This window comes from Diaphorina citri, unplaced genomic scaffold, assembly GCF_000475195.1.
Source record: "Diaphorina citri unplaced genomic scaffold, Diaci psyllid genome assembly version 1.1 scaffold2702, whole genome shotgun sequence".
NCBI classification, from domain to species: domain Eukaryota; kingdom Metazoa; phylum Arthropoda; class Insecta; order Hemiptera; family Psyllidae; genus Diaphorina; species Diaphorina citri.
The window spans coordinates 1-17,866 of record NW_007380119.1 but is presented as its reverse complement, the minus strand read 5'-3'; the positions used below and the strand labels follow the sequence as shown (position 1 = coordinate 17,866).

At 37.1% G+C, this 17,866-nt stretch overlaps 1 long non-coding RNA gene across 3 annotated transcripts; it reads right to left on the bottom strand.

The window, feature by feature from the left end:
* Nucleotides 1-4,473: 4,473 nt before the first annotated feature.
* Nucleotides 4,474-17,860, bottom strand: LOC113471619. Of its 3 annotated transcripts, none has more exons than XR_003394250.1 (3): nt 17,712-17,860; nt 11,253-12,326; nt 4,474-4,492 (listed from the first exon to the last, which is right to left on the bottom strand). It is a non-coding gene; the product is annotated as an uncharacterized LOC113471619 (long non-coding RNA). The 3 variants fall into 3 exon arrangements; XR_003394249.1 differs by lacking the exon at nt 17,712-17,860 and adding an exon at nt 14,251-14,381; XR_003394248.1 differs by lacking the exon at nt 17,712-17,860 and having other exon boundaries at nt 11,253-12,680.
* Nucleotides 17,861-17,866: the final 6 nt, after the last annotated feature.

The window sequence follows — 17,866 nt, the reverse complement described above, 5'->3', positions numbered from 1 at the left end:
GGGTATATTTACCTACTAGTGATACTGATATCATGCGAGCCTTCCTTTCAGGTAGACTTAAGAAGAGTGGAATTTCATCTGTCCTCCTGTGTAGGGTAATAGCCCAAGTTCTAACCACCACACTGGATGCCTGTAATGTGCGGTTTACAGGGAGATCAGATTGCAGATCGGATTGTAAATATTGATAGCTCGAGATTTCTTCATACAACTGATCGATTATCAACTATCCTCGATGCAGACTTTGTTGATGGAATTGATTGATAGTACTGCATTCGTTGCAAAATATCCGGTCTCCCTTCGTTTTCTTGGACTGGTCACAGTAAGTTATACCCGTACACTAGATCTGAGAACATAAGCTGGGCAATTAGGCATTTGTTCAAAATCTCGACAAAATAGCATGATTATTGCTTTCTGTTTCTGATACACATAAAGTACAAGTATACATATACACATACATAGATTAGAAAAATCAATTATAATGCTCTCAAACTCAAAAGAATCAACCCTGTATCCTTCGATTCCTTCGATCACCCAATGAGCCTGACTCTGTAATGAGTTCAATACATCTGAAAAAGAGGATTGTCAGAATTCAATAAATTATATTATGTACTATCTGCGAAGAGAAAGCGACAGTCTCGAATATTTGCACCTTAGATTCTGGTTCCCTTAGGGGCAAGAACCATAAGCCCATGGGGCAAACTGGGCACATTGATACCAGGAGACGAGATAGGTATGTGGTCTTTATGACATAACTCGAACGAGTCCAGAAATGCTGCTGATAAAGCTCGGGGCAGGTTAACTCTCTTTAGGAATATAGTTATTGTAGGTAGCTGTGGGCATGTTGTGAAGTGTGGTTCAGTCAATCAAGAGGTTGGTGAACCGTCCAACTTTGACAAGTCCTTTGCATGTTGAGATTTTACGAAATCTAATGATGTACATAACTTGAAAAATTACTATCCGATGGGACCATAAAACCCCAAGAAGCTATTTCGAAGTTTTCATTGCTGATGTTAGTAAGTTTGTCATGTTGGCCATAAAACCAACAACCAAGAGTTCAATTTCACCTGGAACCAATCCTTTTCCGTGGTCGCAAACCTCGTTCAAAATGTTTCCTAGGCTTTCAGAGCTCAGAAATCCGCCGGCCTGGCCCAATGGGAAAAGTTGAGGCCCGCTGACACTAATAGGGTGGATTGTGGTGGAAAATGACCAACCTGACGTGCAAGGTGTTATATCCAACGCAGAGTTATATGCGATTATGACTAGGATCAATTATAATGATTTACAGTGTTGCCGCGATGTCAATTAGTTCTTCCTGATTGGCGAAGTGACTCGTCAATATTAATTCATTTAGATGAGCCGTATAAAACTGTTCATTGGATTGTGACTGTCATATACCGGGTTACCGGGTATTGAAGGAATGAAAACCGGTGATTATTATTTATCACCATCCGTGGCACAAGCTTTGCTGATTGGCGAAGTGACTCGTCAATATTAATTCATTTAGATGAGCCGTATAAAACTGTTCATTGGATTGTGACTGTCATATACCGGGTATTGAAGGGGAGAATGAAAACCGGTGATTATTATTTATCACCATCCGTGGCACAAGCTTTACTTTTACGGATGGGTATACCATTTATATGATTTTTTTATGTTCTGTTGATATGTTTTGTTATTATTAATATGTCATTGGAAACTTTAAAAAAATAAATTAAATTTGTTGTATACTGTGAGGTTTATTTTTGGGCCCTGTAAATAGAATTCATTTAATCAATACCACAACGTATAACTGCAATGCATTATTCTAATTATGTGTGGATTTCCTCCACCTCACATCAGACAACACACAGAGAAACAATCAACCTGCCCGAGCCTAAACCGTAGCCTGGAGCCTAAATCAGCCGCCAAGGCCAGGGAGCTCTGGGTTAGGAAGTGAAATATATCCGCGACACGGAACCAAGTCAAAACGATTTTTCATACTAGCGTCGCCAGGGCCGTTGAAAATGGGAACTCCTAGGACTGTGTTAAGTTACCACATCATTTTCCACTTGCCAAGAACATCTCAGAATGGCCTAACTCAGCCCTGTTCATAACCACGGCCTCAGAGACAGAATTGACACGTTTCGTGTAAATGTTCAGTGACAACTTCACACACTTCACACTTCACAGCTTTGCTAGTTCTGTGTCCAATCTAATTAAATGCACAACAGAAATCTCCTACATAGGTAAGTTAAAGGCAAGTCCAAACGAGATAAAGTGTGTCAAAGTCTACCACATTGTGTTGCTATTGACTTTATACAGGGTGGAGTCTACCACATGGAGTTGCTATTGACTTTATACAGGGTGGTGCCGTAGTTATAAAAAGTTCTAGAGGTTTTTGTTCAGACAATAGGAGGGATGTTTTAGATTTAGACCGACAAAGTCTCTCATGGAAACCGGCCAAAATCAGATTTAAACTCTATTTAAGTTCAACTCTTGAGGTGTGTCCACACATAATCGATCGGCCGTCGATCGATGTCGACTGAACCGTCCATACTGCCTTGACAACATAGATTTACATCGTCGTCGATCGACTATGTTTGGACACACCTTTAGAGTAAGCAATTTCCCCTCTTTTGAAGCTCACTTTCAATCTTTACCACATTGTGTTGCTATTGACTTTATACAGGGTGGAGTCTACCACATGGAGTTGCTATTGACTTTATACAGGGTGGTGCCGTAGTTATAAAAAGTTCTAGAGGTTTTTGTTCAGACAATAGGAGGGATGTTTTAGATTTAGACCGACAAAGTCTCTCATGGAAACCGGCCAAAATCAGATTTAAACTCGATTTAAGTTCAACTCTTGAGATGTGTCCACACATAATCGATCGACTGTCTGAAATTGATAACACAAGCAATTTTTCAGTCTTATTAAGAAGGTCTAAATATAGACTAGGTTCATTAGTGAGTCATCAATATTAAATTTGCATATTACTAGTGTGTTTACATTTAAAGACCTCAAGGCGATGTTCCACTATTGAAGTTTGATACTAGTACAAAGGAAAGAAGGTAAATTTTCAGACTTATATGAAAAATGACTCACGGTTCAATCTTTTGGCATAGTAGCGCCGGTAAACTATTGGAAATTCAAGATGGCGTCGTTTCAATTTCCGAAAGGAAAATATAGCTTTGTCATCATGAAGAACACCTCTGTTTACCTATTGGATATTGGCAACATCTCATTCCAAGTTATAAACACACAATAATAATTATTTATGTTTACTTCTGTACTTTGTTGGAGTTCAATCTTTTGGCATAGTAGCGCCGGTAAACTATTGGAAATTCAAGATGGCGTCGTTTCAATTTCCGAAAGGAAAATATAGCTTTGTTATCATGAAGAACACCTCTGTTTACCTATTGGATATTGGCAACATCTCATTCCAAGTTATAAACACACAATAATAATTTATGTTTACTTCTGTACTTTGTTGGAATCGTTTTAAATGGTAATTTAGACCTTCTCAGGTACTTGTTTTTCCACTGTATCTAAGTGTGAACTTTTCAAAACTCTCAAGTAAATGCTCAGACTGGCGCTATGTCTAAACTCTGACCATTTGTAAGAAGAAATCAGAAGTACTTCAGAATTTCCGATCAGGATTTTCAAATTGCCTAAATGGTTACAATATTCTGAATGGATAGGGATACATTCAGATCATCTGAATGATTACAATTCCGTCTGATTTTCCCCACCTTCCTACTTGTCTTCTCTTCCTGTTTCCTTATATTTAGGTAACTATATACATTGAAACTTCTGATACAATCTCCATAAATGTCGGAATTTTTTCTTCCTTCGACATGTCAATATCGAGACATTGATTCCTCTTTGTCAGGAAAAGATTTTTGGGATTTTCCAACATGAACTTGATTCCTGTTTGGAGTCTAAATATTTTGATGTATTCTTATGTGACTGTGTATCAGAGCAGGGCCAACCTGTTACGGGGAATTCTAAAAGTCAGGTTTTCTATGTACATTGATACAAGTCATTATTAAAGGTAGGTACATATCATATAAATTATTAATAATTATACAGGGAGTTTCCAAGTCATACTCGTGGTGGATGCTGTCATCTGAATTCTAGAGTCACCCGGTATACTTATTAATCCACAATATCAACATAAAAACATAGAAGATCAAGAAATCTAGTAAAGCGGTCTCAGCAACAATGGAATGTTGGCTACTTTTCCCGCATTAAGTAAAAAGAAGTAGGTAAATAAAGTTGGTAATGGCAAATAGTGAGTTAAGGTGGTTCCTAACTAAGCTCAAATATCTGGGCAATCTTCAATTACTTACTTTACTTTCTGATTGTTGGAAGGACTGAGGGTTTAAATCCCTTGGATGCCTAGAAACAATATCTGGGCTTTTTCATCCTTCCATGTCCTTCCATATTATCAATGATTTCATGGTACTTTTGTATGTGTGTGTTATTGACCCATTTCTCCATTCCAATATTTACCTGTGAACAAAATTAAAAGAATAACAGGATTAGTCATAAATCATAACAGTCACATTTTAATATAGGTAAAGAAAATATTTGACTGGATTAACTACACCTGAATCTGGGTAAGTATAATTTGATGTTACATGTTACAGAATTACAAGTCGGTGACTTAGTCATCATAACTTATAAGCAACCTGAATGGTCGTTTATTTTCACCATTATATGACTAACACTGGTCACTACTAACGTATCGTTGCTCATAATTCATGTTACAGAATTACAAGTCGGTGACTTAGTCATCATAACTTATAAGCAACCTGAATGGTCGTTTATTTTCACCATTATATGACTAAGACTGGTCACTACTAACGTATCGTTGCTTATAATTCCTTAAGGTGTGTCCAAACATAGTCGACCTATGTTGTCGAGGCAGTGTGGACGGATCAGTCAACATCGATCGCCGGTCGGTCGACTATGTGTGGACACACCTTTACAAGACAGTTGTTCACACTACACCCCCATAAATGTCTAACTTAACACTATAAAGGAAAAAATATATTGACATTTTTGACTGATTTTGATTTTACTTGAAACGAATTTAGATAAATTTTATTATGACATTATCTTGCTATTTATCTACATAGGTACATATATCAATGTGACTGATGGAATAGAATATACTTTGTTTATCCTGCCCGAATAGGACTGAAAAGTCCCCTTACTCCAGCAGTCTAAACAGGGTAAATTTGGTTGGAAGATGATACACAATAGAAACACAAGTTTCAGCTCTTTTGTTCATTTTTAGACTTCCTGCTTATGAAGACTAGTTCGATCATGTAATGACTTGGTGACTACTTGGGGAGCCATGTCAGATCACTGAGCCATGTCGGTAATTCTACCGCGCTAAACGTTGAATAGTTTAGCAAAATACTTATTCAACTGCAGATCCTTGGTCTAGATATGTTCTATTGCACACACATGATCAGGATTGATAAGGCATGTCGGTAATTCTACCGCGCTAAACGTTGAATAGTTTAGCAAAATACTTATTCAACTGCAGATCCTTGGTCTAGATATGTTCTATTACACACACATGATCAGGATTGATAAGAGAAATCTAGTAAAGCGGTCTCAGCAACAATGGAATGTTGGCTACTTTTCCCGCATTAAGTAAAAAGAAGTAGGTAAATAAAGTTGGTAGTGGCAAATAAGTATTTATTTAATAAACAGAACATTATATTTTATATTTGTCATTATCACCTTGAATTAGTGTAATGCGGCATGTATGACTGAGTTTGGTAAAGGTAGGTAACTTGCTCAAATGGAATCGTAAGGGTTTTTTATGTCTCTGCATGTAAACTTTGTTGAGAAACCACAGATCATACATCGAGTGTTGACATTTTTTCGAGGCAGTGTGGACGGATCAGTCAACATCGATCGCCGGTCGGTCGACTATGTGTGGACACACCTTTACAAGACAGTTGTTCACACTGCACCCCCATAAATGTCTAACTTAACACTATAAAGGAAAAAATAAAGTGACATTTTTGACTGATTTTGATTTTACTTGAAACGAATTTAGATAAATTTTATTATGACATTATCTTGCTATTTATCTACATAGGTATATCAATGTGACAGACTGATGGACAAAAAAAAAAAAAAAAAAAAAAAAAAAAAAAAAAAATCAGTCAGTTCCAAAATAGGAAAACGAACGGATAAATTTAGGTACATAATTAGGAAAATTAAGTAAGAAATTATTAGGTTATTAGGAAAACATGAACTTGGGAAATTCATTAGGTACCTACCTACGTGTCTAAGTTGATAGATCATTTAACACTCAAATTAGAACTAATCAAATCTCGTTTGAGAAGATAAAAATTAGGAAAACATTAATTTGATTGTATATGTGACTTTAACTGATAGCTCTTATCTAAATGAGAAATCCCAATTTATAGAATTATAGGTGACACTTTTTCACCAGAAACCATTAAAATCACATTTTAGTTATTCAATTAAAACTGATTAGCTATTCACGACAGACAATGTGCTAAAACGGAGAAATCAATCCATTCAAGGTTACATTGGTAAATTCAGAGTTCATAGTCCTGTAGAAATGTAATGTGTGGCACTCCACGGTAGAGGAGTCAAAACCTGGTTCGAGCCTCAACACAGGAAGAACTTTTGACAAGTGGTCTTTAGGAAAAAGCCCTACAATGATTCAATACTCTTGAGTGACCCAATTAGCGCAATTAAGCAATAATGACAATCTCATTTGGCGTAATAATCGCCATTGGCACAAGGGGGAAAAAACAAGGGACAAGTACACAAAATTAGCCCTGTGTTTGTATTATCCAAGTGGCTCTTTGTGTTTTACTTTGTATAATGTTTGGCAAGAACTACTAATAAAATACTTGATGGATATTAGAGAGTAGTCATCTTAAAAGTGTTATCAGTTGTGTACCACTATGCACTGGTTTGATGAAAGGGACTCCCCAATTAGCGCAATTAAGCAATAATGACAATCTCATTTGGCGTAATAATCGCCATTGGCACAAGGGGGAAAAAACAAGGGACAAGTAGGTAAACAAAATTAGCCCTGTGTTTGTATTATCGAAGTGGCTCTTTGTGTTTTACTTTGTATAATGTTTGGCAAGAACTACTAATAAAATACTTGGATATTAGAGAGTAGTCATCTTAAAAGTGTTATCAGTTGTGTACCACTATGCACTGGTTTGATGAAAGGGACTCCTATTTACAATTTGGACAAGCCTTTTCATTTGGGCATGTGAATCATCAAGCACATAAAAGTACGTAGCCATAGGGACATTTTAGCCTTTTTTTCCTCTTAGTAGTAGGTACAAGGAATATTACTGCTTTTACAGCTGATGGGTCAATATTATTTTATGTCTGGTCGCTGCTCTCCTGAGAGAAAGAATGTCACTGCGACCTTTATATGTAGATCTATTGTGGCCAGGTATATACCGGGGGGTTGGGTAAGGTAGGGGGGGGGGGCGTGAAAAAATGAGAATATGCCCAAAGGGGGCGCCATGCAAAAAAGTTTGAGACGGTAGGGTGCTGGAGCTATACAAAAGGGATAGAAAGCATTGACAATTAGGATTTCTACTTGGTGACTGTTGTGACGTCATCGTGACGAGAGTTTGAGAACCACTGCTGTAGACAGTACCTATTCCCGATAGTAGTTACTCGTATGATTTCTCTCCAAGATCTCGTTACGATCTTTATCCATTTATTTATTATGACTTAGAAAATGTTATCTTCAAATCGTCGGAGGACCTTGAGGTTATGAAGTAGTTTAGGTTCCCAGCTATCACTTCCTTGTCTTATTAGTTGCGTTAAACAAATAAATATTAGACACATGTGTGTTCCTTACTTATTAACCAATTCCCTACCAAGAGAAATACTTTTTCACCTCTATTCCATTTCCACCCAGTATGATCTACGTCAATCAGCTTAGCCTTTTTTTCCTCTTAGTAGTAGGTACAAGGAATATTACTGCTTTTACAGCTGATGGGTCAATATTATTTTATGTCTGGTCGCTCCTCTCCTGAGAGAAAGAATGTCACTGCGACCTTTATATGTAGATCTGTTGTGGCCAGGTGGATGGGTCAGTGTACATGAACCTACATAACCTACCCTTTGAAATTCAAACCTACCCTTTGAAATTCAATTTATTCTACCATCTTAACCCTAGACGAGTGACCTTATTAACCGTCGTCAGTCAGCCCCCATTTGAACAGACATGAGTTGCAGCGTCCATGATGTGTGCGGAGTCTGTTAAGGTTGCATAAAGCTTTCCTTAGGAGAGAGGACTTTTAAATAATAGGTTAAGGTTCGATATATCCTGGATCAACTAATCACCAAGATTAAATCACTTACTCTAAGTTGGTACTTGCTATGAACCGATTCTACTCAAGTCATTCTTGATTCATATAGATCAAACTTTGCCTTAGATCTAATTCTAATTAGTTTCACTATAAACCAGGATTTTAACCTTTCCTAGCACTGGTGTCGAGTTAGGTACACATATCAATATAATATTGTGAAGATCCATTACGGATAGTTCAACAGGGCCTTCAGAAAGGGGGGGGAGGGAGAGAGAGAGAGAGCGGAGATAAAGTAGGTATAATAGAAGAAATTACCTACGTACCATCCTTATTCCCTATCTCTCTCATAGATAAACTTATTAACCAATTCCCTACCAAGAGAAATACTTTTTCACCTCTATTCCATTTCCACCCAGTATGATCTACGTCAATCAGCAAAAAAAACTAAAACTACCTGGAGTACCGTTGTCTTTCATAAACAAACACCACACATAATCACAACTCTAGCTCTAGCTACCTCTCTAGACATATTATGTACCTCATAATCTTAAACTCCTCCTATATCGGATATCCGTGTTGATGCCAATTCGCCAATTCAATTAATTGGAATCTATCGGACTTGTGGATGTTTCCCGTCTTGAAAATCTTGAAGGAAACACACTATTTAGAGGGGAAACACACTATTTAGAGAACCAGAGGTTAGTGTGTAGCTCTGGTGTAGTCTCCAGTAACCTTTAAGCACAGGTTGTTAGAGATATTCCCATGATGATAAGGTGGTCTTGCTATTAAGTGATTACAAGCCTGCAATCTTGCAGGTCATTCCATGATGGATTTTACTTCAAGAGACAATAGGCGTATTTTCCTTTCGAAAACGGAAACGATTTCCTTTTGGAAACTGAACTCTTGATCTTCAATGGTAGGTAATACGCCATCTTGGATTTCCAATGGTTTAGTACAGGCACTACCGCGCCACCTAGTGGTTAAACCAATTTCCGTATTTTTCCTTTAAAAGAGGAGAAATGGGCTTCAGAAGAGGGGAAATCATCCGTTTCTGAAAAGAAGAATATATGACTTGTGTGATATTGGTTGTTCAGTTTTGCCAGACATACCAACAGACATATCTCAACTACCCTCTCTAATGTGCTCGATTGGTAGACATGCTACGAAAAGAAGATGAGTAGACATGCTAATGCCACTAGCTCACATGGTTCTCACTTAGCATGTCACGTGCTCTGTTATCAATGTCAAACCAGCGTACAGTACAGATAAAAGTTGTTTTCGTGGACTTCGGAATCCATGGAAACAATCAGTCTTTGAATTTTATTATTTTTAAATGTCACTGGTGTCGAATGACATTTATAATCAAAAGATTGATACGGCAGGTGTCTGCCCTATTATGGAAATAGGCACCTAGACTTCATCTATCTGCTATTAGGTATGATGGAAAAAACTTTGTTTGATGAAACTTATTTCCCAACAAAATGCTTGGGTATTTTGAATGGGTACCTATATTTTCAGAAGACTTTTATGTATTCCTATAGGTAATTTAGATATTTATGTATAGTAATATTTCCTTATATTTAACCCTTAAATCATCTCAATATTCTCGAGATTCTGTTATCATCCCTGTCCCCTTTTGTCTATTTCCCTAAATAACTCAATTTTCACACTTTCTCCCTGTGGATGTCCCTGCATTAACCAAAATATCTCACTCACTGTTAAGTTCCCTATATTATCCCAAAATCTCTCACTACCTGTTAAGTTACTAAACTTTTCGAGGAGAACCCTGCCATTTAAAAGAAAGCCATAAAAAAGTGGTTAAGGTTCCTATATTATTCCCAAGCCAATGCCTGTCCCCGCCTGACATTACCTCCTGGTGTGCCTTCCAGCTTCACCACTGCAACTCCCGCTACGATTTGAACTTAATCCAACACCTGAGTACCTGACATCTGATACTCTTCTAGTTTCTACCAGGAACACGTCATCGTGATTCGCTGATTATTCGCGGATGTAGACAAGGCATTGTTTACTCTCAATGTTGAACTATGTGTGCGAACCTGCGAATGTTTTGGATAGTTGCAGTTGTAAGTAACGATTCAAAGGAGAAAACAAAGTTTCTTCTGAATTGTTCTGGCCCAAATGTCTAAAAAAATTGCATGTGTCCTGGGAACTTGAGTTAAAATCCTGAAAAAGGTGGTGAAGTTAGCAAGCTTCAATGGTACGAAGCCTGCAAAAGGATGTCTAATAACGTGCCGCTTTCGCTAGTAAGACGAAAAAGGTGGTGAAGTTAGCAAGCTTCAATGGTACGAAGCCTGCAAAAGGATGTCTAATAACGTGCCGCTTTCGCTAGTAAGACAAAATGTATTAGTCAGATTAGTCTCCTTTCAGGAATTGGACACGATATTTTCAGGAAATCTTTAACAATGAACTCGGTAAAATCTCGCAAAGATATTTTCCTCTCACACCTTGGTTTTTTCATAAATCTATCTACTAAATCTGACTAGGTAGTAGGTACTAATTGCTTGAGAAATACTGATAATGTGAAACAACCTAATGAATATCATTCTTTTTTGTCGATTTTTCGGGTCAAGGCCGCGGGGAAATTTTCAAAATATGGGACTGGAGTAAGGCGTTGTCAGTTGAACACATACGAGTATGTTGGCATCACTGAAGTAAACAATACTTCTGCACATCAATAGTTAGCATAAAGAACATTATCCGTGTTTCAGTTTTTGGTAACGTCGCATTTTAGGTTACAAAAAATAAACAAACAAATAAAATGAAAACTTCAGTCAGAACATAGGAATAGTTCCTAGTCCACCCCTAAAAAAAAAAACAAAAGAACTCAGCACTTCCTGGCTCATAATAAGGGTACGTTTTGCCCCGGGGGTATCATTTTGTCCCGTGTTCCTCTAGTGCTGACTCACCTGTGTGTTGTTGATGTTCATGATGCTGCCGGTTATCCTGCAGGTGATGCTGAATGGTGAAGTGATTGTGGTGAATGTGAAGAATGCAGTCGGGAGCAGTGCAGTTCAACATGATGCTGAAGCAAGATAAACTGCTGATCCAATAGAATCCAATCCAATACAACTGAAATCAGGTAGCGTTGAGCTCTAATCCAATCGATTTAATCGTCGCACACTAAGGCTTAATGAAAATATGCTAATTGAACATTTGGCTCAGCAACATAATAAATTATTTTGATTAGGTAACACAAAAAATTACCTAAATTTTTAATATGGGTTATACATATTATTATCTAAATAATACTTTGGGTTAAATCTTATAATTGCAATACTAACTAGATTTTTAGTAATATTTACATAAAAGAAATTTACTTCGTCAGAATAAATAAAGGGAAATGGCACTTTTTAAGAAAACTCGTGTAAAAATTATTGACCTCAGGAAAATAATTTGAACCCAGGCGAAAAATATCACTCGATAAATTAAAATGGAAGACAATAGTATGACAACAAATAATTTCTCACAAATAAAAAGAGAATAAAAATTGAGCCTTTGTTGTTATTAACTTTCAACAGCACTTGAAAGAGAAAGCACGTGTAATTATTTATTTTGAAAAGAAAGTAGAGTTATAGCACAAAGGATCGATGCGAGATTTATTGCGAAAAATATTTCAATCTGATTCCGTACTTCATGTTATGTTGTCGAGGTTACTGGAATATTCGATTTGAAAGTTATGAATGATGGGCTTTGTGGTAAACATCAAGTAAACATTAAAAAGGTATTCAAAAGGTTTGATCGGGGTATTTCAAGCGTTGGGTACTCACTATTTTATTTTCACTTTTGGCACGATTTCGACGGAGGTAAAGTTTTGAAAAATCAGCTGCATAGTGTTCCGTCGGATCAGTTTGGTTGACATTAAGGACCGTTGAAAACTCGCGTCACAAAGATGAATGGCTGCACTGACCGAAATGTCTTTTAAAATCGGGACCTTTTTCGCTTATCTTAGGTCAACAATTTGATATTGATTAGTGACCGATCTGAAACAAACAGAACAACGGACGTATGAACAAAAACAATAAACAAACAAGACGCTCTATACAGGTTGTACTAATGCACTACACACCACTCAGCCAGTTACTTAGACGTCTCGAGTTATTTTACTCTCGATTTTTTTTTTTTTTTTTTTTTTTTTCTTTACTTTGATAAATGAATGATAAGGTATGCGTTTCTACAGGGTGCTCCCACACAATGAGAATCGATTGAGAATTCTGCCATGCATAATTTCGGAATAGACGGGGTTTTCTCTCACCCCTATGAATTTCTGTCCCTGGTATTGTACGAAAACGTGATGGTCTCTACTACAATAGATACAGTAAAAACGCAAATATGGACATGTGTTATGGGTTCATATTACCTACTTCGGACTTCATAATTCGAATGAACAATTTTATTACTTCGCTACTATGCTAGTAATACTCGTAGTAATGTACTACTTTAGTTACTAAAACTAAAATTACTGTCGGTTCCTCCCTGTCTGAAGAGAAGTATGAAATCACTGTGGCTTTTTTAAAATTTTGACTGTCTTGTGACGACTTACACTAATTTTTTAAAAGATGTTTGTTTAATAGAGGAAACTGTGACCGCTTTTAGGTCTTCAAGTCCCGAAAGTGAAGAGAGAACGAAGTCAATCGTTCCGAGAGAACCTTTTCTATTTAGGACAAAATCCGCCCCGAGTAAGTATCGAACCCGCGACCTAGCACATAAAAGGCAAACGCACCACCCTCCAAGCTAACTAGGCTGACTACATTTTTTTTTTTACTTTTCTGCGTTTGTTCATATAAAGTGGCAATTTTGGAGTATAACTGCTGGTAAACCCTGTAGTAGAACAGGTCATGGGTCGATTTGATCTAGGATTTGTAATCCACAGACCGCGAGATCGCATTCTTTCATTATTATGATTACTTCTACATATGCACATCGATACTCCAGCCCAGGCTAAATATTCATTTTCATAGTAATATTGAACCAGTTCAGTTTAATTTTTCAAAATAAAAGACTTCATCTATCATCTTTCCAGAGGGCAACGAACTCATGACGCTCGCGCTATTGCCTCTTTGGATGAGAAATTTTCTGACACGAGCGAGGAAAATTGGTGCAGACTTTGGTAGTAGGTAATGTGGGCTGAGGGGGAAATCGAAGAAAGAAGATAATTGGCGATGGATAGATACCTACTACCTACTTCATTAATTTTTTTTATTTATTTGATTACACGCTAAGCATCACGGCCATGTGTGCTTCATTAAATTTAATTTCACATAAACTATGAGAAATTTTCTGACACGAGCGAGGAAAATTGGTGCAGACTTTGGTAGTAGGTAATGTGGGCTGAGGGGGAAATCGAAGAAAGAAGAAGTTGGCGATGGATAGATACCTACTACCTACTTCATTAAATTTAATTTCACATAAACTGAAAATATGCAATCAAGTGTCAAGTTAACTGAGTGCATTGATTCCAATCAAGTTTGAACCCAATACCTACCGATTTAAATTTGATATTGATATTACTGGGTAATAATAATAAAAAAAAGTCTCCAAACTTGATTCGAACCAAAGACATTGCACTAGGTAGACAAATTCAAACCGGTTATGCGTTCAAAAAATGAAAATAATATGTAAAAAATCAATAAAAATAAAAGGGCTCCAAACTTGATTCGAACCAAAGACATTGCACTAGGTAGACAAATTCAAACCGGTTATGCTTTCAAAAAATAAAAATAATATGTAAAAAATCAATAAAAATAAAAGGGCTCCAAACTTGATTCGAACCAAAGACATTGCACTAGGTAGACAAATTCAAACCGGTTATGCTTTCAAAAAATAAAAATAAAAAAATAAAATAAATGCCTTACTATATATAAAATAAAAAAAATGCCTATGTTCTACTTAATCTACTTTGTGTACCTCTTTGTCTTTGGTAAGCAGGCCACTTTAACAATGGAGATATGCTCAAGCTGTGTCCACACAGTCGACTGCCGTCCATCGATGTCGACTGAAAGCGTCCAAACTGCCTCGACAACTTGTGTGGATATAGGTTTCTAACATAAAGCAAAACATGGGTATTGATATTTTTGTTAAGTACCTGTTGCCTGGAATAAATGGTATAATATCCCAAGCTCTACCTCTTCGTAGCAAATACATAGCTATCCAGCTATCCACTATCCAGTTTTCTACTACTAATACTCCCAACAACCCTCCTGTAAAAAAACCATCATCCTTGAATTTCAGCTTTACATTAAAGCACTTAATTCACTGCCTACTGCCTAGTAACTAGCAATACTACGGAAAATCACATGAAAACAACATTGGAATCGTAGGGGGAAAAATTGGCGTAAAATAGATCTTGTTTGCTTTGAATTGAACATTCGAATATAACCTACCCGTTTACCTGTACTTGTACTAAGGTGTTTATTGTGCCAGCGCTTCTCAGACTATGGGACTTGGACAATTATGGCTACATTTTCTCCATTTCAAGGCCCATTGCCCATTAGTAAATTCAGCTCTTCAAAGCTCGGCTGGGACCACAGAATAATTTACTCGAGTAAACTAAGAATAGGAACAAGCCAGCAGAGAGCAGATTTTGTTGAATGCACAAGTGACCCACGGATCACTGAAGTTAAGCCACGTTGTGCTTGGTTAGTACCCGAATGGGTGACTATCTGCTGGCTTCTTCCCGGCCTCGCTCAGGTTGGGTGAGGTTAAGGTACCCGAATGGGTGACTATCTGCTGGCTTCTTCCCGGCCTCGCTCAGGTTGGGTGAGGTTAAGGTGAGTAAGCGCGAAGCTCGTCATCAAATGGTGGCTAAAACCACCGTCACTGAAAAACTTGGCAGTTAAGGTGTGTCCACACATAGTCGACTGAACCGTCACTGCCTCGATAACATAGATTCTCCTCGACGATCGACGGCCGGTCGACTATACATATTTGGACACACCTTTATAGAGTCAAAAACTGAAAAACTTAGCCGTTATAAAAGTTAACTTAGCAGTTATAACTACTTGACTACTACATCAATGCAAGTTATGAAAAAAGCCTTGCTCATATTGTGCTGCGTCCTTCCTTAACACATTCTGAAGAGCCCCCCATCTTCAATGACAATGAGTCAATAAAGGAGAATTAAGAGCAAACAAGAAGTGACTCTCAAGTGTCTCCATCCTTTTCCAGATTAGGTCTCTTCTAACATAGATTCTCCTCGACGATCGACGGCCGGTCGACTATACATATTTGGACACACCTTTATAGAGTCAAAAACTGAAAAACTTAGCAGTTAGAGTTAACTTAGCCGTTATAAAACTTAACTTAGCAGTTATAACACTGAAAAACTTAGCAGGTTAACCACTTAATAGACAGTTAAGAGCTACTGTCACGCCACACAGACAGGTTGACAGACAGATTACCGGTGAGACCGATACATTTTCAAGTGGAGATTGGATTGATTGATTCGATTGTCTGCTTAAGTATTCAGTGAAGATAACAATGAAAACGACTGACACAATCGGCAGATTACATGCTTCGTTTAAGTGTGAGTATAAATAAGTATCTACTTGGGGTACCTTATACTTCGCTGGGGCGGCTAAGATCTTACTTGGTACTACTTGGTAGGCAAGTAAGATCTTGGAAATAACACCTGATAGAGAAAGGGCTTTAAATGAAATTTTCTGCCCCCGTGTTTGAAAAACTTTTAATGACCTGATCGGCACAAACTAGTAGCTCTTTAAACTTATTGTTATGTCCGGGTACCGTTGACAACTGATATAGAGTTAGGTTAAATACAAAAAGAAGCTTTCTTTTCCACTGTGGTGGCTTCTGCATAATTATCTAATGTTGTCATTAAACATTTTTTCTTGTGAATATTCAATGAACATTGCTCTGACTTTTATTACTTGCCCATCATTGTTTCTATAATGAACATTGCTTGGGAGGAATATCAAGTCAAAAAGATAAGAAAAGAGCCTTGTAAAACCTACAAGGCAAGTTCACCTTTTGGTGTCTGAGGGATAAAATGTAAACTGAATGGTCAATTGCTCATTCTTTCTTAATACTTGAATATATTCACTGTCAATACTTTTTTTTCTCTCCAGCTGGTAAACTAGAAGTGGCAGCATCAAAAGTAGCAGACTCGTACGGAGGTGATAAAAAAAAGACAGAGTTGGAACTATTGAACTTACTACTGGCTTACCAGAAAGACCCTACTGGTGAAAGTGCATCTTCATCAAAACCAGTATTGAGGTAAATCATAGATAAATTATACTCATAGATATAGATATACTTCGGATTCAGAGAGAGGACTCTATCAAAGGGTTAACTTGTGATGTTCAATCAGCAAAAAAAACTAAAACTACCTGGAGTACCGTTGTCTTTCATAAACAAACACCACACATAATCACAACTCTAGCTCTAGCTACCTCTCTAGACATATTATGTACCTCATAATCTTAAACTCCTCCTATATCGGATATCCGTGTTGATGCCAATTCGCCAATTTCATTAATTGGAATCTATCGGACTTGTGGATGTTTCCCGTCTTGAAAATTTTGAAGGAAACACACTATTTAGAGGGGAAACACACTATTTAGAGAACCAGAGGTTAGTGTGTAGCTCTGGTGTAGTCTCCAGTAACCTTTAAGCACAGGTTGTTAGAGATATTCCCATGATGATAAGGTGGTCTTGCTATTAGGTGATTACAAGCCTGCAATCTTGCAGGTCATTCCATGATGGAAATGCAATCAAGTGTCAAGTTAACTGAGTGCATTGATTCCAATCAAGTTTGAACCCAATACCTACCGATTTAAATTTGATATTGATATTGCTGGGTAATAATAATAATAAAAAAAAGTCTCCAAACTTGATTCGAACCCAGGACATTGCACTAGGTAGACAAATTCAAACCGGTTATGCTTTCAAAAAATAAAAATAATATGTAAAAAATCAATAAAAATAAAAGGGCTCCAAACTTGATTCGAACCAAAGACATTGCACTAGGTAAACAAATTCAAACCGGTTATGCGTTCAAAAAATGAAAATAATATGTAAAAAATCAATAAAAATAAAAGGGCTCCAAACTTGATTCGAACCGAAGACATTGCACTAGGTAGACAAATTCAAATCGGTTATGCTTTCAAAAAATAAAAATAAAATGTAAAAAATCAATAAAAATAAAAGGGCTCCAAACTTGATTCGAACCAAAGACATTGCACTAGGTAGACAAATTCAAACCGGTTATGCTTTCAAAAAATAAAAATAATATGTAAAAAATCAATAAAAATAAAAGGGCTCCAAACTTGATTCGAACCAAGGACATTGCACTCGGTAGACACTTGCTTTCATATTCTCAGCTCGTGTTGTGAAATTCAAGTTATATTTACCTCATACCAGGGTACACTGTCTACACACAGTGAAATACGGAAACAAGTAAAATACATAAACAAGTAAAGAGACTAATGAGAAAATGAAAACAGGTAATATGGATTGTATGTAATATGGATAGTTCATTTCAGTACACACACCGTCCCACCCACTT